Raw genomic sequence first — 24006 nt, forward strand, 5'->3', positions numbered from 1 at the left:
ACAGACAAGTGATGAGCAGTTAACAACGGCACAGAACAGAAGAAGAAATGGAGCCCTGCGAGCTTCCAGCAAGCTGGGCAGACGTATGAGTGCAGGTACAGGAGCCCTATGGGGAGGATCTTCACCTATTTGTGGAGAAGAGAAGCAATCAGCTGTTAAGCTCCGCTTTTTTGATTGTGATGTGTCATTCACAAATCAATTGTGAAAATAACTTTTTTTAAGCAGAGACTGATTTAGCTTTGCAAGTGCTCCTGCTGTGTGTTACTGGGAGAGCATATACTGGTGCCATATAGAGGAAAGGCTAAAGGCCCTTGAAGCATCCCTGTCTCCTTGAGTAGGTTACACTGGCTTCTAATCACCAGGAAAAGATACACAGGTTCAATGATACCCAGTATCTAAACTAACTCTTGCTCATCTGGAACATCCAGCTGAAGCTGAGGTAAGGTCTTTCAGCTCCTACAGCCTGACCATACAGAAAGATCTTTGTTGTTAACAAACGGGGCTAGAGGGATGCAGCCCCTTTCCAGCCTTCCAGGGGCAGGCTGTATGTAACAAGCATGGGGCCCTCTGTTCTGCACTCCAATGTAGATCCTAAAGCAGTGTGGGGGAAGAGAAGGATGGAGAAACCTTGTTTAAAAAGCTGTCCTTAGGGTAAGAAAAGACACAAGTGGGTGTAACCATCTGGAAGGAACAGGAGGGGGAGGATGAAAGAAGTGGTAGGAAGAACATGTTTTCCTACAGGGCTTGCATGGATGTATCTGAACCCACAAAGCATCTAAAGAGCCAGGCTCCCTTTTAATTACACAGCACTCAACCACACCGAGCCCAGACGGTCACGTGGGCTTTGCAGGCCACAACGCTTTAGTGCCGTTTCTCTGCTTCCTCCTGAAGGTGCACACACCAGGACAAGCCTCCCACCAGTTTCATCCAGGTGTGGCCTGTGGAAGAAGCAGCCAACACTTTCATGTCATCTGCCAAGCTCTGCGTGGCCTCTGCCTGCACTTACCCACGGGAATGTTGCGAAGTGAGACGACAGCCTGACTTCATGCTTCTCCCGGAACTACATAGTAAGTGGATGCACATATATGTAAAGAAAAGCATTACTTTCACCTTTACTTCATCTTTATTTTGTGTAATTGCCTTTAGTTGATATGAAAAGACGTAAGATACCTGCAATCTCTTGCAGCTAGAACCCAAGTAAATTTCTCATGAAAGAACGGCGATGCTTTTGGAAGTAGCGAAGATTTTCCTTAGTCTTGTTTTGTTTGCTTTTCCAAAAGTGCCGTTACATGCAGGATGCATCAACGTGACTAAGACCCCATGACCAGTGATAGCACCGATACCTACAGAAACACATTACTCTGCCTGAGAGAAAAATTAAGGCACACCCATTTAATCAATTACCAGTGGTACTGTGAAAACTTTCACTGCTTCTTTCTTGCCCATAACCTTGACCTGAATAATCAACTCAGTATTAAATGTGATGATTTAGAGATGCAGTGGGGTTGTTTTTTCTGTAGGTTTCTCTCTCTGTCAGAAAACGGCAAGGCAAGGTGCCTAATCCTCCTGTCCCCTTGCACAGGGGGCGCAGAGGTACTCTGATGGGAGAGGCTGGTTCCTCTGCAGGTAGCTGCCTGGAGACAACTGCAAGCGCGTAATGATAGACTGGAAAGTATTTGAGCAATTATAATTTGAATCACCTGCTTGACAGGGATAATGAGGCATAGAAAGGGCAAGTAGTGTGGCCGTACCAAATCTGCTGCCGAGCCAAGAACTGACAGGAGCTATCTCAGCTCCAGTTTGTCCTCAACCACAAAACCACTGTTCCTAAAAACTCTTCCTGTTGTGCTGACCGAGCAGAGCCAATTGTGCTCTCTGGTGGCCGGGGACCCATCGCTGTCCTCACCCTGACACCAAGCAGCATCAAGCCTCTCCACGCTCCCAGAGGGCTGCTGGCCCCAGAGGCGTAGGGGCCAGCAAGCCCGTGCAGCTGCTGCCTGTCATCCCTCTCCAGCGAGGAGGGGAATTCCCTCCCCAGATGACATCTCGCGCCTCTCAACAATGCTGCAGTGAAATCCACCTCATCGTAAACTGCTTGTGCAGCACAGCTCCCTTGTCTGCCCCAGCACCCTTGCTGGTCAAGGACCAGAGGCTGCACGGCTTCCCCCCACCGCTCCCCAGTGTGCAGCCACTGCATTTATTTCGCCTGTGCTTGAGGTCCCTGCAGCTTGTTGTGCAGCACCGGGAGGAGGCTGTACACGCACCCCAGGGGCTGTGTTCACCTGAGGGAGGTGGTGAAGCTGATGCCCACCGGTAAGTGCAGCACACATGAACATTTTCTCATCGGTATTCAGTGCTTTCAGGCATGGCAGTTACGCTGAAAAACTAAGAACCCTCAGAAAGGGCGACCTCAGGTTCTCCAAATCCAGGGGAAAGCCTCCTGTTGATGCTGCAGTATACTGCATGGGTGAAAAACTGCTATATCTTTTTGGGGAGAAATACTTGCTAAAGGAGGTAAAGGTTTCCTGTCTCCTCGCTCTCTCCCTGCGTGACAGCGCCAAAGGCTGCCCAGGTCCATGGCCCTTCCCAGGCATGCCCGCTGTCCTGCTTTCCCCTTGCTCTCATCAGGAGCAGCCCCATGTCCCATTCCTGCCCATGTGCCTGGATTTCCATGTGGCGTGGGCAAAGGTGTTGGGCTTCAAGCCTGAGCCCGAACAGAGGTTGGGGTCTGGCCAACCGGCTTTGCAACCCAGGTCCTGCCAATGTTCCCAAACCCCAGCACGGAGACCTACTCCTTTGCCCAGAGCGAGCTGCAACAGACAGCGTCAGACCTTCCCATAAGGCTTAACTGAACCAGCAGAAATATGCTGCTGGATGTTTAAAGGACAGGTTGAACATCATTAATTCTGTGCAAAGGAGAGTTTCTTGCTTTGGGTTTCCTCCCTTGCCTCTTCCCCACGCTGCTCCTTGCAAACCACAAGCATTTTCTGAGAGCTGGAGGCTGCACAATCCCCACGCCTCATGAAAACGCAGCACTGAGCACTTCAGTTTTTTGTTTCCCTGAGGTATTTGCACTTGAGAGCTTCTCCTTGCTACTGAATTTCTTATTTCCCTATGGAGTCTGGCTTGCTATAAACAATGCCTGCATGTTGTTGCTATGTAGGTCCAGCTGGAATCTGCCTACAGTGCAAAAGAAAAAAATTATATATAAATTCAGAAAGCCACCCACTGACAGGCAATTTGCATTTTTATCTGGAAGATATTTTTTTTTTTTAATTTTCTAATGAAAGTTCAGTTCCTGAGTTTCTATGGAAACTCATCTGCTTGGTGTGCATGCATAATTTCATAAAGTCAGATCTCAGGAAGATGAGCAATTAGTATAAATACAAGCAGGAATGTGATTAAGGGTTTCATCCTCTTATTCCTGAAGATGGAGGGTGGGGCTGGGTTTTGTTGTCTTTCCTTGGTTTGTGTTTTTGCCAAATTAAGGCAGGAAGCGGTGCACATGGTAGCCTGGCTCCTCTGCCACCTCCTGGCTACCACTGGCACTTCTGGCTTTGCCCAGTTATTTTCCTCCCAAAGATGGTGAGTACCTCCAGGTATGGTCCTCTCTCCCAGTATTGCTGGTACTGAGTCAGGCCCCGCGGAGCGATGAGGACAGGCTTCTTTTTAAACGGAAGCATACTATAAATAGTAAAAAAAACCCCAACCCAACCCAAAAGGTGTGTGGGAATCATTTTGCTTTCGAGCTCCTGTGGGCAGCATGTGGCTAGGGGCTCGCCCCCGGGCTGCGCTAGCCACGCGCAGGCAGTTCATGTGCTGCTTGCGTTAATACAGCTGCACAGAGCTTGGATGCTTGCTCACTCACTCAAGGAGGTCTGAGGGTAACTTCTGCAGATTAATTTTATTTTCTTCTTTAGGTCTGAAGACATACTTCAGATCTTGTAAACAGAGGCTGAGTAGTGAAGCCAGACGACAAGCCAGACTGTAAAAGCTGGTGCTGAAAGCACTGGAAGAAATTCATTGGAGGTGAAGGGCTGCAGCACAGCAGAGCTGGTACAGTCTAGTGCTGCATGAAGGCAGAGGGGAGACAGCGAATTTAGTTTGCTGATTTAGGGTGCCTTATGCTGGCAGCTAGACGGCTCAGTTTATTGTTTTTAACTTCAGGGAACAGGGGGTGCACACGGGAAGCTTTTTCAAAGTTATTTTTGACCACATACAAAACAAACAAAACCTAAACCACTTCTATAGTAACACTGGGTTTGACTTCCTTGCCTTCAGTGATGTGATATTTAGTAATTGATACTTGAGTGAGGCTATTTTTGTTTTACAATAGGAAAGCCACACTTCATTTCAAGTTAGATGAGCAAAAAAGTTACTTGTCTTCAATTTCCACTAATAAAGAAAGTGAGCATAATCTCCATGTGAGTTCCACTTCAGAAGGTTGTGAAATTTCTGATCCGTGCCTTTATTTCCTTAGTTTAACAAAACCTCCTTAAAGGTTGTTAGATCATAAATTTTGCAGAAAATAGTGCAGAAAAGACCTTATGGAAGACTACAAAATAGGCCTTACGTACAAGCTGGAGTTTATTTTTAGCAGTGAAAGTCAAAACTTCCTTTGCAAATGTTTAGTTCAAACACCTGATAAGCTGCAGGGAGTTATCCTGAGTCTTGGCATCCTCGTCTCCTTACACTAAGGTGGCACAGATCTACTTGTTCTTTCCTTCGGGGCTTGCATGGGAAAGAGTTTTCTAGAAAAATGTTTTATTTCATTCCTGGAAGATTGCTTTTCATTTTGTTTGTGTGGTCATCTCATTGGAGAATCTGTATAGGTGGACTAGACTTTATCTTTATCCTTTACAAATCGATTTTAATAATTACTTTAAATGCAAGTTCTATCTTTCCATGAGACTCAAATTCCAAAGTGAGGTTGCCTCTGATGCTTTTCCTAACTGAGCAGAGCATTTTTGCCCATTATTACCCTAAGAAGTTTCCAGAATAAATTGGACTTTGCAGACTTTGCTGTTGGGCTTCTGCTAGTGCATTATTTAATTAATTTCAAGGTAGATGGGGTATCCTTACTGTCTGCTCCAATCTGTAATACAGATATGTCACTAGCGGTTAGTAGGCGGGTGATCAGCAGCTGGCAAGATCAGGGCATACTGCAGAAAAGTGCTCGTTCCAAAGTGTGCTTATTCAGCAGAACCCTACAAAAAGCCTTTCAAGATGCATTTGGCACTTGGTGATAACAGTCTCATGTAACAGAAAAATCCGCACTGCTGCAGGGCAACATACACTTCTGTAATTATTTAGCAATCGGAATAAGTTGTAAGCAAAATCTGTTGCATAAACCATGAAATATCAAGAGTCCTTTTGGAAAATGGCAGATTAACTCTGGAAATCCTAGGTCTCCTAGAATAAGGATAGACATGTAAGTAGCCAATGATCTGTGATTCTTTCCCTTGCATTCATGACCTTTGCATTTCTGAGGAGGCAGGAATATTTTTTTTTAGCTGTGAGCAGTGAAGTGAGTTTTTGTTGTGCTGTCACTTAGCCACACCATGGCTGGCAGTGTGTGGGGTAGCTAATCATCCATTTTGCTGATTCAGTCCAGGTTGTAGCAAACCTGAGCTATATGTCTGAGCTTTGTTCCCTGAAAATACACTGAGAATTCATGGGGCAGGCAGGGTCTGCTCGCCAAACACACTGAATTAAGAGACCGTATCTTAATTTGCCGCCTAACAAAGGGTGACTGGGATCCACTTCTGGAGGAAAGCTCATCTTTCAGTGTTTCTGCTGCCTCTTTTGTCAAAAGCAGGTTTTTCTTCTTTTCCTTCCCCCTCTGCATCTCCTCCGCTGAAGCTGCTGCATTCCCTGTCAGTCAGTGACGCTGAAGTGCTGCATTTGATAAAGCAGAGGAGGGGAAGGAGAGAAGAGGATAAGGCAGGCAGGCAGGGCCACTGCAGAATGCAGCGTGTGGAAAGGAAAAAGGAAGGAACAGCACCGGAGGAGGGGGGAACTGGCAAGTGCTGGGAAAAGCAAAAACCTGAATTTGCATCATGATTTGTAGCACTTGTGCGCTACCTGTGGGTTTCAACTCAGTAGGTTCAACCCGGAGATATCAGCTCCAGTACTGCAGGCACCGAAGGAAGGCAGCCCGGCAGCTGATTGCTGCTTAAACTTCACTGAAGTGTCTTCATGTGCTACAGATGAGCGTGAGGTAAGAGAAGAAAAGAGACTGCAAGGAGGTATCAGGAGCAATAGACTAGCTAAGCGTGAAGACAGAGATGTCTTAAGCCCACCACAGACCTGGGCACACGGATATGCTTTATCAACCGTACCAAGGTAGCTTTGGCAGGGAGAGAAGGAAAAGCAAAAGAAAGAAAAGATCCAAAGCGGTGAAAACCCGGAGAGGAACATCCCCTTCCCTAGCTTGCCAATGTGTTTTTCAAGGCAGCGTATAACTGTAAATGCACCATCCCACCCAGGCCCCCCATGAGGCAAGCCCCCCCTGCAGAAGAGGAGCACTGTGCCATGCTGCACGCTGCCCTCTCCCCAGGTTTGCCATCTCTATTTGAGTTCATCAAATGTTAGCAGGGATGTTTGTACCGTGTTTGAAGCTTAAATGTGATAAAACATTTATTGACATAAAAAGCAAACCCTAAGGCAGCATTTCAAACCAGGAGGCTCTGATCTCTTCATAGGGAGGCTCATACAAGCCTAGGGAGAATGAAGAGTTTTTCTGCCTTGTTGGATTGTCGTCACTTAAGCTTCGTTCAAAGCAGAATTGTTTGCTGCATGCTGAATATTCTCTAGACAGTTCTTCCTGTGCTGAGACCTACACGGAGATGAAGCAGCAAGCAAGGAAACCTAACAGGATGCCTCAACCGCATGTTTGAGACTATCTAAATGCAGTATTTGTTTCACACTCTCTTTTCCAGGGCAGGCAGATTTCTCCCAGCCCTGATCTTAGCAGTTGTCATAGTAATGTTGCAGTAGGGCGCACAGTAGTTTCAACTATGACTCAAGCTCATGGTGTCATCTGTAAAAACATGCACTAAGAGAAGGTCCCGAACTAATAATAAATAGCAATTTAGAATACAAAAATTGTAATTTAAGGTCCCAATTCTGTTATGCACTGTACCTGCTGCTCTGGCAGAAAGCCTTGTTGAAATTAGTGAGATTCAGCCTAGATACATCAAAGTATTTCAAAATACATGCAGAATCGAGACCGATCAGCATCAGCAACGAGAGAAAAGGCGTGCAACATACACGCAGGATGCTGAAGAGCAGCAGGCAGGTAACTTACTAGCTAAAGCCCTTGACTAGAAAGCCATTGCTGTACTTCATTGGTATTTCACGTTAAATAATCTGCCACTACTCAGGAACACTTGAGAGAAAAGAGACAGGGTCAAGATAGCAGCTCTGGGAGGCAGAATTCTTGGGTTTAAGTGTTCTCAGACTGAGAAGGGTTGAGACCTTGCCCCTCTTGTGCCCAGGGAGTGCACGGTAACTTCTAGCAAATATTTTTAAGCTGGGGTAACAGTTAAACACCTCCTTCTCCCCCAGGGGGGAAACAGCACTCTGCCTCTATTTTGATAGTAAGCAGGTGCCTATATTCATTGCACAGAGCAAGATGTTGCTCCATACAGATGGGCCGTGTCTAGGCTTAAGATGCGGACACTCAATTAATCTGAGTGCCCACACTGTGCTGTGGCTGATGAACAGGGGATTTCTGTCCGCTTAGGTTTCCTCCAGTGCCAATGCTGCATCTTTCCCCAATTTTTAATGAACTACTTTGACAGAGGAGGGGCTGATGTGCACATTTCCCATGCATGTTATCTTTCCCTCTCTGTACAGAGTAAATCTGAATGCATGAATCATGAACAGGTTCTCCTAGATAACAGCTTCAGCTCTGTCGAGGGTCTCTATGAAACTCAGTCCCACAGAACTAATCACCAGAGCAAGTGCTGCATTTAGTAAGTCTCTGAGGAAGGGTGTAGTGCAGCAAAGACCCGGCTGACAGAAGCACAGAGCATGCCAATGTAGATTACAGCAGATGTCTTCTGAAAGGAGAGCTGAGATATTTAAAACATCTTAATTTGCTTAGTTTTCCACTACCGGCAGTCTCTGGGATAGCATATTATCAATGACAACCTCTGCACAACTACAGCCGCAGCCTGAGTGCAATATTGCAGCCGAGTGCTAGGCCAGCTGCGCTGCTGGGAAACAGAGCGAGCTGGGCAGGAATGCACTGCCGTGGTCCAGCCAGTGACTCTGGCTTCTGCACCGGTGCCTCTGATCCCGCAAGAAGCATGTTTCCTTATCATCTCTTAACATAAAATCTCTCATGAATGATGAACCCACACGCACAAAGAGATTTTGCTGAATTACAGACAGCATTTTCTGTTACGTGCTCAAAAGAGAATGAATGAAGAAACTCATTGAGCAGATAAATAATTAAAGACTTTTGATAAATACTGCACATAACATTAGTGTAAATGGAAGCTCCAGTGACACTGGAGAGCTATGATGTCTTCATGCTTCCCATTTGTTTGGCAAGAAGGGACTTCTGCTTCCTTCTCTTGACTGTGGCCAGCTCAGTGTATCGGGACAGCTTGCTGAAAACCTGGAAGTCTTGATAGTTCCCACCCTGCTGTTTGTGCAGCTGTGTCTTATGTACCAGGAGGCGACACATTCTGTTATTGTGCTACACTCTATTTTATATACTGTATTACTATAGTCTATCACCCTGTCCTGTCTTTGGTGCGATAACAGGCAGCCTAAATAGCACAGAATTTAAACTAATTATAACTGGTTTCCTTGTTTTTGAAAAACAGTGTTTGAAGGTTGAAGTATAAAGGGGATAGCCATTCCACCCCTTCTCCCTTCTGGCAGTTCCCTGAGCACTTTCTGAAATAACCATTTATGAGTTCAGCTGTAGGCCGACTTGACTGCTACAGTTTCTATGTTTTAATTTGATCTCAGAGCAAAGCACCGCATGAGGACAATACTGATTACTAGAGCTGCAGTGGTTATCTCGAGGGCTGTGGATGAGAAACCACAACCAAAGTTAGCAATGAAGATCAGGTTGGAGCTCAGTGGGGAGGCATCTGCTGCAGGGAGAGATCAGGCCAAGGACAATGTCTTTAGACCTGGATGCAAGTTTTATTCTCCAGAGAGGACTGAAACACCACAAGAACCTGAATGGTTTAATAATAAATGCATCAAGTTCTCTTGTAAGGTGTAACACACACTTTAGAGAGATCAGAGAAGAGATGGGCAGTTTTGTCTTTCAAGAATTTAGCTTGGTTTCTAAAGTTTGGTAAACACAGCCTGAATAATGTGGTAATGAGCGCCTCAGGGACATGAAGAATAACTTACCACAACAGAGGAATGCAAGTGATTGGCACAGATAAACAGGAGCTACGGGTTCCCTGGAAACTGGGATAATCCACCTTCGAGAAGCAGAGCACCAGCTCTCCTGCTAATGGACTGGAATCTCTGCACTGCGCAGTGGGTCAGACTTGCTCCTTCCAAGGACCTTGGACATCCCAGCAGGTCCTGGTCCCTCGCTGATGAGGGAAATGCGCCGTTCCCCCAGGAGAGGAAATGGCCACTCATAGTGGAAGTGATGGCTTCAGTGCCAGAGAACCACTTACCACCTCGTTTGTGATGGCTCCACTGTCTCCTGGATGGAGGAAGGAAGCCTGGCAACTGCAGAGGAAGAGGGCAGGCAACAATCCTGCAAAACAACTCTGTCAGCTCCGAACTGGTGCTCAGGAGCTGTGATCCTGCTGCACAGCCAGGGATTAGCGCCGACGGCTGGGCTACCTAGGGAAGCTGCCAGCTAACTAGTGGATTTGCTGGGAGGTTGGCAGTGGGGGAGCGGAGCTTCTGCAGCAAGCAGAAACAAGGAGAACAAAGTGTTCGCAATTCCTTGGACAGTGAGTGAACCGACACACAAACTTATTAATGTGAGCATCCAAAATGCTCATTTCTCCTGTGGGAGCCAGTGACTAGAGGCAAAGACAAGTTCTCTCCCCCAAGCTCAGCTGCTTCAACACAAAAAATTTGAGCTAAGAGGCTGCTCTAAGGATTGCTTTTCCCCAAGGAGAGCTTAGAGCAGTTATTTTGGGCTATCTGAAGCGCAGGAACATTCCTGGGATTCTGCAATAAACTTCAGAGTTGGGAAAACAGAATCTGCCAATCAGCCATGGTTTGGAAGGAGGCTACCAGTCATCTCCAAAAGCCAAATGTTGCTTTACTGTTGTTCTGCTTGGCACAGCTGCAAAAGGTATGTGCCAGACAGGCGTAATACCCACAGGGAGAGCTTCTCTAAGGGTCAGATTAGGATTAGTTTTGATCTCTTTCTCCTCCCGAGCCCATAACCCACCTAATCTGGGACTTGCAGAGGACCACTGCTGTACTAACGGGCAGAGACCAGCTGTCCTGATTACACTCAGCATGACCGGGGATGCTTCCTGCAACCGCAGCCTTACGCACACACAAGGAGCGTGCAATCACTTGACGGCGAATTCCAGTGGAGAGCATCGGCCACAGGAGGCCATGCTGATGGTCCACCAGCAAGTGTTGCGCTGCCAATGTGCCATTTTTGGGAGGAGGTGTAACTAGCTATGTCACCCTGCACAGCAGGCTGAAAATAGGATTGCACTCACTGTGCCACGTGGCTCAGTGGTATGTCAGGACATGTATTTTTAGGAAATTCCTCCTTTGGGCAGAAAGGGTGAAGTACTTGGCCTGGTTTGCAGGCTACTGGCTTTGCCCAGATCTTTCATACTAGGGTGTGGGAGCATGTTAGCCACCAAGTTGGTCTGTGGATGCCCTTAGTGCCGTGGTACGGTGCTAGTCCTAGTTACCTACTGATCAGGGTGGTTGTAGAAGGGTAGAAGATAGCTGGTCTGCTGCTGTGCTTTTCTTTGTTTCAATGTATGCATGCTTGCTCTCTCTCTTTGCTGGTGCTTTTCAGAGAGGGAACTGACCTCCAGCAGAGCAGGGATGGAGAAAAATGTAAGGAAGATCAACGTCTTAGGAAGAATATGGTCTCTGAGGAGCAGCAATAAAAACGTACCTAGCAGAATGAATGTGTGAGGCGAATGGGGAGCTCAGAGAAGATAGCTCATGCAGAGAAAAGAGCGAGAGAGAGAGAGAGAACGAAAAGCAGATGGTAGGTAAGGGATTTAAATAAGCTTCTGAAGAGGCAAAGAGGAGTCTGCCTTGGTAAGGTGCTTTTTGGGTGCAGCATAATGAAAAAATGCAGTACATGTCCATGCCCTGCCAGTTACTGATGCATAGACAGTGCTGTGACTTGTCTGACCCCATGAAAAGGACAAGGTAAAGCAGTGTTGGACTCAGAATCAAATTCTTCTCTCTGACAGACACTTGCCAGCTTCCTCTTTCCCCCAGAACATCATTCCTATCAGGCAGTATGTGTTCAGCTCCAGCATCTGGGTTGTGATTTTTTGGCAGCTGCACAAAATCTCAGCTATTAAATCCCACCTGCCAGTCTCATGTCTGCTCCCACAGACCTTTGCCTGTTAGCAAATGTTTCGAAATCACACTGCCAGGCACAGCACATCATTCTGCAATCCTACCTCAGGCAAAAACCCTCATGCAAGGACTTCTTTTAACTTCAGTGGGCTGCAGGAGGGAAAGGCTAGAGGACAGGCTTCTGGATTACAGGCAGAAATACTCATTTAGGTCATGGCTTGCACTGCATTCTTTTCAGCACTAATGTAAAACAGCTATTTTCCCCATGAATTATCTGAATAACGCTATTTGTCTGTGACATTTTAAGAAGCTTTGAGACATGTTCTGTGCTATAGATGTGCAGTAAGAGAATTTTGTGAACTTCATTCACCAGAATGTGTTCATGTGAAATTGTTCTTCCCTTCTTTACAAATTCTTCCTTTCCCTTCGCTTGCTTCTTAGCAGTCCCAGATGAGAAATGCCACCGATGTGATGTGTGCATACTGTATGTTGCTTCATTGTTGAAACAGTTCATTAGTAAACAAAATGCTGAAATACAGCTTGATCATCTATCCTGGAAAAGAGATCTACCCACAGAAGTAACTGCAATTTTTAATATTGTATGGTGAGAAAGGACTTAAACTTCCACATAAATCATCTGCTGTAAGATTTCACAATCTGACTTTCCCAGCATGAACCTAGGCAATGAGGCTGCACTTCTGGTGCAAAAGGCAATCTCTCTTGGAGATGGTCTAAGCTGCTTGATTATGGTATCTCTAAAATTGCAAACAAAAGAGACAATCAGTGCTTTTTGATGTGGACATCTGTCAGCAGAGAAATCACTGCTAACTGTCATATAATAACCACACCAGACACTTCCATAGCAGTCATCTTTCTGGAAGTCAAGCATGAAAAAGCATGAAAAAAACCTGTTACTCATCATCCAAGCACCAAGCATATTTTGTCTGGATCTGGTTGCGTTTCTCTAACTGTTCTGTAACTCCAAGGTGATGTGACAGATGGATACTTGAGGTCAAAATATTTAGCCAAGATATAGCAGTCAGTAACTATTTTTGTTGGCATGTAATTAAAGTATTTAGCTTTATACTCTAATATTTGCATTTTAGTTTTAGAAGCAATGTAAGTACACTGAGAGAAGGTGCCGATAGTCTGACATAAATACAAGCACAAGGAATTTGTAGAGAACTGGCTCAGCAGCAGAACTATCTAGCTGCACTTCACCGTTCACAGAAGTCCTTGCTCCTGCAGAAGCACCATAGGAGCTGTCAGTTTGGCAGGTACATGGTTCTGCATGAGCTCTGAACAATGTTAAAGCAGTACAGCGCTGTCTAAAAACCATGTGCAGCAAGGAGTATCTAATTGTCTTTTTATGAAAGGATTGACTTTAGACAGCCTGCCATCTATAGAAATCATACACGATTTCCTAAAGCATTTGCACACCTCCTTTGCAGGCATGGGCTCATCAGCGTGTCACTTAATTGATGAAAATAGAAAAAATAGTTGCAACCTCTCCACAGACAACAGGTAAGGGGATGACATCTAATGACTAAGTAACCTGGACCAGGTTTGCATTGCCCAAAAACTCCTGTAGAGTATCTCTTGTTTAGATGGCACCAGAGCTGCCTGTACTACAGACCAGTTATTTTGCTGGTTACATAGTTCAGCACTAGTCTAATGATGGATACTGTATTTGGAGGAGGGAAAACTGAATTTTCTTGAGAACTGCCAGAAGAAAAATACTGGATCATCAGGAAAGAGGGTAAAATCAGTCTCTCATGATTTGCGGCAAACCAGTGAAAAGACTCAACTGCCAAAATATAATGAACTGGGTAACTCCTGCAATCACACAGAAACATACACATAAGCTACACTTTAGCGCTGCCCACATATCTAAGCAAAAAAAAAAAAAAAAATCACAAACATTATGAAGTCTTTTTAATCCATGTGGGGTGAAAGAGGACATTTACAGAGCAGTACAACCCCTAGTATTGCATCCATTCTCGAATCTAGCAAAGCCCTTTAATGAGGCTGACTCTGTGCTAGGAGGAACAGGCACGGATACGTTAAATGAACCAGCCTGCATCTGTGAGATGCCCAGGGATGCAGCAATGTGGAAAAGACTCACCACGTAGCAGTATGGCGTGAGTGCAGTGCTCATGAGTCAGGGGAACTCTGGAGACAGCAAGCAAGGGAGAGAGGCACCTTCAGCTGTTGTTGTTGTGTCAAAGCCTGAACAAAACAGGCTCCAGCAGCAGCCCCTGATGGAAATGATGTACTTGTAAAACATTTACATTTTCAGCAGGATGTTTCTAATTAAACTCAATTGGTTTGCACACCTGCTGGGAGTGACTGCTCTGCACCTCATCTCCCTCTCCTACTCGAGCACAAAGAGGATGCGACTGCCTAGGCTACCACATAGCACTGTGTTCCTTTTGTGCACTGAGAGTAATTGAGAAAATGGATGGCAACAGCCATGTTTTTTGTTTGCTACTGTTCTAGGAAGCGCCTTCCCCCCCCCCCCCCCCCCCTTTTTTTTTTTCCCCAGAGCATAAAACTGCTCAGGTTTTACAGCCCTTTTGCAAGAATGGGGAACTGACAGGGCTTTGTGTAGTTTCCTGACTGTAGGGCATTATGATTGATGCCGACAACAAACCTCTCAGGACTGAGGAAAGACCGGTACAGGTCCTGACTAGCATCAGATCGATGGGGAAAGGATGGTATTGAAGCATGCTATAGTTAGTAGTGCAAGGCAGAACAGCCAGCTGTCACTTATTAAACACTTTTTAGCCTGTCTTACGAGTGCAGCCTGACCTGAACGTTTGAAGAAAGGGGTTTATTGATACTGTGTTATATTCTCTGAGTTATTTATGGGTTTGCCTGGAAAGGTCTAAGACAAGCAAACCTTCGGAGAAAACTGCTGAAACTGTGTGGACAGCCAGCAGGATCTCTGGTCTGTGACTGCTGTCCGAGGCTCCCTTTCTGCATCTTTACGGAGCCAGCATTTGTCAGTGAGATGTAAGTCATGCCTCAAAAGAATACTTGAATGTATTGGCCTTGTTGTACTGCGGCATTGCCCTGCTGTGAAATGAGAAAAATGCATTTACTGTGCTGTGGCAGCAGGTCGGCATCCCAAATGTTCTCCCCTCCAACAAGCTCACTGGGTCAGAATAATTCTGTTTTGAATTGTACAGGACAGTCTCCTGGGTAACACGCTTCACAGCAATGCTCGGGGGGAACACGCCCTTGAATGCAAGGCAGTCAATGAGATTTATAATTACCGTGTTTTATAACCTCGTTCATTCAGGCAGGGAAGGATACTGCTGAAGAGATCTCAAACAAGAGAGATTATATATTCACAGCTACATAAATAGTTGTTAATATGATTCAAAACCTGGATGGCAGAAGGCTCTCTTTTGTCCACTGTGCTGTCCAGCGTAACACAAAAAACGCACAGACTAGTTTTAAACTCAGGCAGCAGCAGGGCATAAAACTCTGACTTCGGCTACCCTCTCCCAGAGAAGGGGATGTAAAATACACTCCGCTATCACCAAAATCTTCTGATTGCATTAAGCAAGGTCTTGGCTCAAGGCCAGGTCCCAGCCGCCCCTTTAGTGATAATGACCGCCCTTCCTCAGGGCGCTGAGCACGGGCAGAATCCAGCTGCGTTTTCACACACGCACACATGTAAATTGTCAGAACATGGTGGTGTTAATGCTTCTGGGATGACAAATTGAACCGATAGACGTTTGTTTCATCCACTGCGAGCTCCATGCAGAATGCATTGTATTTTCAGAAAAGCCCGGAGGTCAAAAAAATAAATCTCCTGGTACAGTTTATCTGATGTTTTGTTTTTGAGTGTCCTTGATGCATAACAGCATGGTATCATCTCTAAAGATTAAAAACAATCCCTTCATATTGCTCTGCTAGGTGTTTTCAAAGAAATTCATGCACAGATGAAAACAAATAAAAACAATGCCCGATGGCTCTGCAGGGATCCTGGGCCTCTAGTTTCAGGTAGTCTGGAGACAATTTTAAACAAACAGGGACCTCTTAAATCCTCAGCTACAGCTCCAGCGAGGACATGTTGGCAAAACTTCAGTAGCTTTAATGGGGCGAGGCTGGTTGAGGATTTTCAACATCATCTCCATTTTGTGGTTTTTAGGGTATAGCTTAACTAGGATCTAAAGCTTATAATGTGCAATACTGGATTTTCATTATTTTTTAAACTGGAGCTTCGAGATAACACCATCTTTGTTTAGAGTTTGTTTAAACAAAAATTCAGAGTAGCTAGGTTGGTTTTCATGATGTTGTGGTCTGGGTTTTTTGATGGACTAAGGCATGGGTGGAAAAAGTCACCCTCATCGATGCAGGACTGGGGCCCAAAATGACAGAATTAAATGCAGTATAAACTGAGTGCGCCTCAGGCACTGATGAAGGAACAATTCAGCTCGCTTCAGTTAACATGTCTTACTTTTATCCACTTGGCTTTACTGTTTTAGAGGATCTGGCCCACTATGAGAACAAAATCCCTCCCCCAGTCCCTGTTCTGCTTCCAGCCTTTGCTGCTGGCTAACTCTGAAGGACAGCTGCAGGAGTTTCTTAAGGAGAAATCTATGTGACACTGCTGCACTTAGGAAAAGGCTGAAAATAGGCTTTTTACTTTTTCTTCACTCTTGCTTAGGCACTACCTTCGTTCAGGCTGAAAAATACTCTGCAAAGGTAGACTTGAGGGTTTGTTTTTTATTGGGCAGACTCATTCACGAGATCACTTGCAAGGCAAAATAACTCCAGACAGAACTTGCGTAAGATGTTTGTGCCAAATATGATGCACATATTGATTTAGGGGTGCTGGTGGGTAGGGAGGATAAAGGGATAATGCTGAATACAAAACCATGCTCTGGCTGATGAACAGCCCCACATGCAGTGTATTGCAATGCATAGGAAGGAAGCCACAGCAGGTCACATTCAGATTGTACCTGCTGTGGAGTTCCGTTCCATTTTTTAAAAATCTCTCTTTTATTTTTAAATTACCTTTATACCTGCTATGCACCGCCCACCTGCTTGTTTGCTCTTAAGCCTGTATGCTGGCTGGGTGTTCAAACCGCCCTCAAGTTTTTGGACAGGCATACATTAAAAAATACTCCCATGGCCCTCCCTCACCTTCTTTAAGGTGTTAAGATTTGTTGCTTATTAACTACTTTGTCCTTGTTAACCCTGGCCATCCCCTATCCTTTGCTGTGAGGCCAGGGCTGCTGACCACAACTACTGTTAGTTGGTTACTTGTGGTGTAAAAGCACTAGCAGCAACACTTAGGATGCACAGTATTGCAGGACACCAGTTGCTTTCAAGGCCACCTTTGCCTATTCTCCTTTGGAAGGGGATTACTGGAAGCACAGTGGCTTTGTCTGGGATAGTTACTTTTATCTCTTCCCTGGCTTACCTCTTGAAGTACTGATTTCCCAACCTCCCGGAGGAGCTGTGGAAGCACCAAGTTCTTGTGTTGCGTGCAGTCAGTGAGGGACAGCAATGTTCAGGAACGGTTACTTTGGCTTGTCAAAGCTCTACGTAGCAGTGCTAGCCACCTGGGGAAGTAGGTGGCATCCACACCTACACAGCTGCTTCCCTAACCTCCTTCCTTGAGAACAACAAATCTTATCTAACATCTCAAGCCTAAGTCGTGTTAAAGACACAGTACAGGTCTTGTTTCCTTGCCCCAAGCACTGGGATATGCTGCCATAGATACCAAAAAGCCATGGCAATTCCTTTTAATTGGAAAGGTTTCACCTTTCACCATCGGCTCTGTAGTATCTGAGCAAGGGAAGTCTCTTCTAAAGGGAGCTCTCTTCTAACAGGAGATACAGAGAAGCAGTCCCTCTGGTTCTTCTCAAACTGTGACACGCTGTATGATCACCGAGATAGAAAAAGTTTGCAAGTTGTCTAGTTCAAAGTATGCAAAAATAGCAGGGATGCACTTCCAAACAAGGCTGCTCTTCTGTCCCTATTTGATGCTAGCTTGTGAGAGTGAAATTGAGTAGTGCAAGACTATCAAGATTTAATCTGTTTACAGAATTTCGGTTATATGAATTTGATTTGAAAGGATATGTGCTACATGTGTATATCATGACTTGTCATAGCTGCCTGCATTGACATTACATTATGTGAGCATTCTGATTCCAGAGACTAGCTACATTGGTAAAATCACTCACTACAGCTGACCAAGCTAAAAATAAATTAATAAAAAAATGTTTGGGTTTTTTTTCTGCCTTTTGGCTCAAGGATCTCACATATACACCATTTTTACTTTGTGATGCTGCTATTTTATATTTGCTTGTTTAGGAAAGCTAATTTCAAACAATGGGTTACTTCCAAACCATTTCTTTTGATAATTGTTCATTCACTATTCAGAGTAAGATATTAGTTTAAAATGGTATATACTTCCAGTCTGTCTGATTTGCTATATCAGCCAGCAAATAGTATATAATAGAGAACTTCTTAGAGAATGCTAAGTCTATGAGTTCAGAAAGTCTTCTAACCACTGGTGACATTCAAAGAAAAATAATTTAAAGCTGCAGAAATGTGAAATTAACACTTATCTCAAATACACAATCATTTATCATTAGTGAAAAGCAGTTCTGAGATTTCAAGGTTGCTTGTTTGACCTATTTGTGGTATTCTAGGAACAACAGCAAGGAATCCTGAAGTGAGGGTTTCTGCTCCTGAAGCCTGGAAATGTCCAGGGCTTGTGGGTTTTATCAGTCTCTCTCCACATTTATTTACTTTTTTTGCTCCTCAAGGCAAGACACTTTTCAGGCAAAAAGGATACCAAATGGTCCATGAACCTGGTGCTGAAGATACTGCAGGCAATTTTGCTCTTAATGTGCATGAAATATGTGCAGAATCTCTTATTCCTACTGAAGTCAGAAGGAAAACTGATATGTGCTTGTACGGCAGAAGCCTGTCCTGAACTATCCTCATGTACATAATTTCAGTTCAGAAAAGAATTAAATGCTGTAGGGTCTGGCTGTATGTTAACAAGTCCATAAACTCCCCTACAACATCAACCTTCAAGCCTCGCAATGCAGTAAGGGATCATACGGGACTTCACAAATGCTCTGCTCTGGCATTTGTTTAATTTGACCTAGCTTCGTTTGTCTGTATTAGTCACTTCTGTGCTGTTGAGCTGCAAGTGACAGCCTCAAAGAGAAAATACCACAGCCTGCCAATCTGGCACAAAAATTAATCTAACTAGAAGTCCAGAAATTCTATAGATTGTTTAGATGCGAGGGAATAATACTGCTCTCTTATTAAAAACCACACAATCCCGTATTAAGTGCCAAACCTGTTCACCATTACCTGCTTTGGGAAACACTGCCCAGGGGAGTATTTACATAAAGATGATGCTAACCTTTCTCCTTGTTTAAAAAAATAATCACAATCTCAGAGCTCCTTGACAATTTCTTTTAAATGCAATTCATAGCTCAGCTTTCACTACCGATTACGTTTGGCCAGGTTGGTATGTTATGTGTAGATGTGCTGAACAAGTGCTAAATTTCACTTCACGAGGAACTAGAGGCGGTGGGGGTGGCCCTGTATGTTAGGAAGTATTTTGATTGTCTGGAGCTTAATGATAGGGATGACAGGGTTGAGTGTTTATGGGTAAGAATCAAGAGAATGACCAACAAGGCAGGTACCACGGCAGGAGTCTGTTACAGACCACCCAACCAGGATGAAAAGGCAGACAAAATACCCTATAAGCAGCTGGGAGAGGTCTCACAGTTGCTAGCCCTTGTTCTCATGGGAGACTTCAACTTAGCAGATGCCTGCTGGAAATACAACACGGCGGAGAGGAAACAGTCTAGGAGGTTCCTGGAGTGTGTGGAAGAGAACTCCCTGACACAGCTGGTGAGAGAGTCAGCTAGGGAAGGTGCCCTGCTGGACCTGCTGTTTGTGAACAGAGAAGGGCTTGTGGGTGATGTGATGGCTGGAGGCCGTCTTGGGCACAGCGATCACGAACTGATAGAGGTTTTGATTCCTGGAGAAGTAAGGAGGGAGGTCAGCAGAACCGCTGTCTTGAACTTCCAGAGGGCAGACTTCAGCCTGTCTAGAAGAGTGGCTGACAGAGTCCCTTGGGAGGCAGTCTGGAGGGGCAAAGGAGTTCAGGAAAGGCTGGACGTTCTTCAAGAAGGAAACCTTAAAGGCTCAGGAGTGGACCGTCCCCATGTGCTGAAAGACAAGCCAGCAGGGAAGAAAACTGGCCTGGCTGAACAGACAGCTTTGGCTGGAACTCAGGAAAAAAAGGAGAATTCAAGACCTTTGGAAGAAGGGGCAGGCAATTCAGGCGGACTACAAGGATGATGTGAGGTTATGCAGGGAGAAAATCAGAAGGGCCAACTAGAACTTAACCTGGCTACCGACATAAAAGACAATAAAAAACGTTTATGTAAATCCATTAGCAACAAAAGGAGGGCTAAGAAGAATCTCCATCCTTTATTGGATGCGGGGGAAAACGCAGTGACAAAGGGTGAGGAAAAGGCTGAGGTACTTAATGCCTTTGCCTCAGTCTTTAATAGTAAGATCAGTTGTTTTCTGGGTACCCAGCCCCTGAGCTGGAAGACAGGGACCGGGAGCAGAATGAAGCCCCCATAATCCGAGGGGAAACTGTCAGTGACCTGCTACACCACACCTGGTAGCGACACGAGAGCCAAAGCATGGGTGGTGGTTTCCCAGTGCCTCTCTGTATTGAATTTGCATGGCAAGGTTTTGGTAGCAGTGGGGCTACAGTGTGGCCAAGGTCAACCCACCACACTCTCCGTTTCAGGTATCCAGCATTGCCTTCACTCAGACTCCACCGTACTCCCTTCAGGATCACTAACTGCTTACAAACAAGGCTTCTCTCTTTCGACAACTTAAACTCCTCCTGCCTTAGCTCGGCTAGATCTGCAAGAAGTGCTCTTTAGTATCTGGCTCTTTAGTTTCTTACTCTGCTCTACCCTGGGGCACTGCCCACTGACCAAATGGCACTGGGGACCTGTGCACCTTCAAAAGCACCAGACCCCAATCAGAAGAGATTGCACAGGGGACACAGGAGATGCTCCTTCCATCTAGGGTTTCCTAACCAAATCTGAGCCTGCTAAAACCAGCTGACACTACATTTCTTCTAGCTCTGAGGTACACAAATGCGTGTGTGAACACACAGACACACACATTTACTTCCCTGCTATAGGCCACAGGGGATGCCAGAACCATTCCAGCAGCTTGGCTGTTTACAAACAAACACTGAAAGCATAAAATCATGAGGTCACATCAGGGCGCCTCCTACCAAAAGTGTCTTACTCCAACAGCTTTCCAATGACTAGTGATTTCCCAACAGGCCTAACTTTTTCACATTTCCTTGCGTTTATTCATGTTGCCTTGGGCAATAACATTCCTTACTGTCTACAGTGTTGAAAAAAAACCCTGAATACTGTGTGGCTTTCTGTACAAAGGGCACTGTGGGTTACTGAAAAATTCAGTGTTGATACCAAAGCCTCAGCATAACTCAGAGATGGCAGCTCTGTATTTTATTTTAGCATTGACCAAACTTTATCTTTTACTTCTGAGTGTAAGTGTCTCATTTGCTGTAAGTGATCATTATGTGCGATTCGCCTCTGGCCCTTAACGATGCAGGTCTTGCTTGTCCTTTCAGTGCCCCTGCTTCCCTGCAGCTTTAGGAGGAACTGCATTTGCTGAACAGTGGCATCTTGCACCTGGGGTGGAATAACACCATGCAACTGCATGGGCTGGACACCCACTTGGGAGAAGCAGCTCTGAAGAAAAGAACTTGGGGATACTGGTGGACAACAATGGAGCATGAGTCAGCAGGGCACCTGTGCAGTGCTGAAAGCTAATGGCATACTGTATGTAAATGTAAATGTAAATGTAAAAATACATTCCCTAACGCAGCACAGCAGACAAAGTAATTATTTCCTTCTATTTGGCATCGATCAGAAGTGCTGTTGCCATTTTTGGGTTCCCCAGTACCAGAGAGATGATGACAAACTGGAGAAGGGCAGGTGGAGGGCCACTGAGACGGCTGGGAGGGCCATGATACTGTAAAGAGTCTGAGAGAGGAGCATTTATCCAGCCTCTCCCTCTCCAGGCTAAGGAGGTATCTGATTGCCATCTTCAGCTACTTAATGGGGGACTGGCAAAAAGATGGGACCAAACTTTTCTCAGATGTGCTCAGCTGTAAGAGATTAAGGTACAGCAAGGGAAATTCTGGTTGAGTAGCTGTTAAGAAAAAATTCTTCACAAGGAGTGGTGCAAAATCAGAACATGGGCCCAGGGAGGTGGTGGAATATCCATCCTTGGAAATACTCAAAACTCAGCTGGACAGGGCCCTGAGCAACCCGGCTGTGTATTTGAAGCTGGCCCCACTGTGAGCAGCAAGTGAACCAGACGACCTCCAGACGAAAGCTCCTTTCTCACCTAAATTCTTCTATGATTCTAATGTGCCTCATGGTATGTGTGCTAAGATACTAAGCACACTAATATATCATCACTGGTGTCAGGTATCATCACCACTTCCATCAGCTGGAACACTGCCGAGCTGACTCAAATACTGTACATCTTGTCTAAATGCAATTAAAAAGGCACATGACAATTTCTGTGTATCCCAATTAGCCTTGCTCATACCATGGCTGTTGACATTCAAAACTGGCTGACTTGGAGGCCTGTTTCCCACTCAATTCAGAGCTTATATTGAGCTTCCCTGGTTTGTTGTAAAACTTACCAAGGCCCACAAAGTAAGGCCCTCCTTCAGAGTCACATTAACCACAATATGGTTTTGGGGGGAATCAAAGCAAAACTCACACACTACAAACCTAATGAATCAAACCCTAAAAGATTAATGTTCCTGAATAAAGCAGCAAACCCCACACAGCTCCAGATCTGCCTCTTCTTTTATTGCTCTGCTCTTAGGATATAAAAGAAGCCGTGGCAGTTGATGGCTCTCCCACATTGGCATCTATTATTGTAATGCTAAATGCTAGCTCCTATCACCCCTGTAATCCTGTTTGGGAAGCTCTGCTACAGTGTTTACATTCTTATCTTTGTTTAGTCAATGCTGGCAAATAAAAGCACAAACAATCTCCACTGTACAGCTTGGCACTACTGAGATGCTGCCATTTGTGTTCCAGTTGATTTTTATTTGCAGTCTCTTATGCTGGTGACAATCTTGGAAAGCAGATACAGTTACATCACTTACCAGGCTGTAAAACTGATGTTTTTATGAGCCTACACTTTGTATTAAAATGAATGCTGAACAGGTGAACACAAGCAATAAGAGAACTGGGCTAAATATAAACACACCAATGCAGTAATTTCTCTGGAGCAACTCAAGTGTCATTTCACCTCATTTCCTGCCTTAGGCCATGCATCTTAGGAGATACTCAACCGCCTCATGTAACTAATTTAAAGAGGTATGTGATCTGTAAAAACATGGCACCCATTTTAATTCCACAGTCTCCCTATATCTTCAGGGAAAGAACAGAGGCAGACTCTTCCACAAGGTAATGCAGAGCAGGAACCTAACAAAAGGGCTCTGCACCAACCCTGGAGAAGTCCCTCTCTCTGGGCAACAGGTGGAGAGAGTGATGAACTCATCTACCTAAGCTAAAGGCTGAGAACTAAGCAACATGAATTTTCACTTATGACTTAAACCACCTAAAACGGAATTGCCAGCTCAGACTCTCAGAAGCAAAGGGGAAGTATTAAATCCCATTGTTTTGTTTATTTCTTACAAAGTTGATGGCTATTAAGTGAAGCACAACAAGAAAAATCACTCCCACCCAACTTCCAAAAATACTAGTTACGAGGACCCATTTAGGCAAACATATATTCACAATGCTAGTGAACTAATGCATGACTAAAGAGAGCAACAACAAGACATAGATGCTTAAGCCTGTTTCTGATTAAGCATCTCACAGTGTATGCTGCACCCAACGACTGCCTCCAGTCTATGCCCTGGCTGATGGAGGAAAGGCTTGGGTAACTACACTGGTCATAAATCTCCCCATTGAAATGTGATTAGCTTGAAAATCCCTTGTTGTTCTGTCAGGGAGCTGAAGAGGTGCAAATCCATTCAATTACATCTTGCAGATACATATCTAAGGAGAACACATGGCTTTTGGTGATATATGGAAACTACCACCTTATACCTTCAGACAGCTTATACAGTATCTCCTTCCAAATTAGCATTCTTGCCATCTGATTCTCATTAGACTGACTCAACTGTTCTCTTAATCTTATATTTTTCCTCCCAAGGGATTAACATCGATTTTTTTGTCTTGCACACACACAGGAAGGTCATACTGTTTCCTACAGGGTGGATTCATTCAATAAGGAACTGCGCTATTAAACCTGACTTGACATTATTGTCAATAGAGCTAGGCTGCCACAATGGTGCTTATTTTTAAAAGAATTTCAATGCAACTCTCCTGAGCCTGTATTTCCTGA

At 44.9% G+C, this 24006-nt stretch overlaps 1 protein-coding gene and 1 long non-coding RNA gene across 5 annotated transcripts in view; one reads left to right on the plus strand and one right to left on the minus strand.

Moving 5' to 3' along the window:
- On the plus strand, positions 1-22429 carry LOC121095992. The gene is made up of 2 exons (XR_005830307.1): positions 1-13035; positions 21197-22429. It is a non-coding gene; the product is annotated as an uncharacterized LOC121095992 (long non-coding RNA).
- The window catches only part of TTC7A (tetratricopeptide repeat domain 7A), a 172238-nt gene that overhangs the window by 5193 nt on the left and 143039 nt on the right, over positions 1-24006 (minus strand). The window lies entirely within an intron of this gene.

The sequence above is a fragment of the Falco naumanni genome, chromosome 12 (genome assembly GCF_017639655.2).
Source record: "Falco naumanni isolate bFalNau1 chromosome 12, bFalNau1.pat, whole genome shotgun sequence".
Taxonomy (NCBI): Eukaryota; Metazoa; Chordata; class Aves; order Falconiformes; family Falconidae; genus Falco; species Falco naumanni.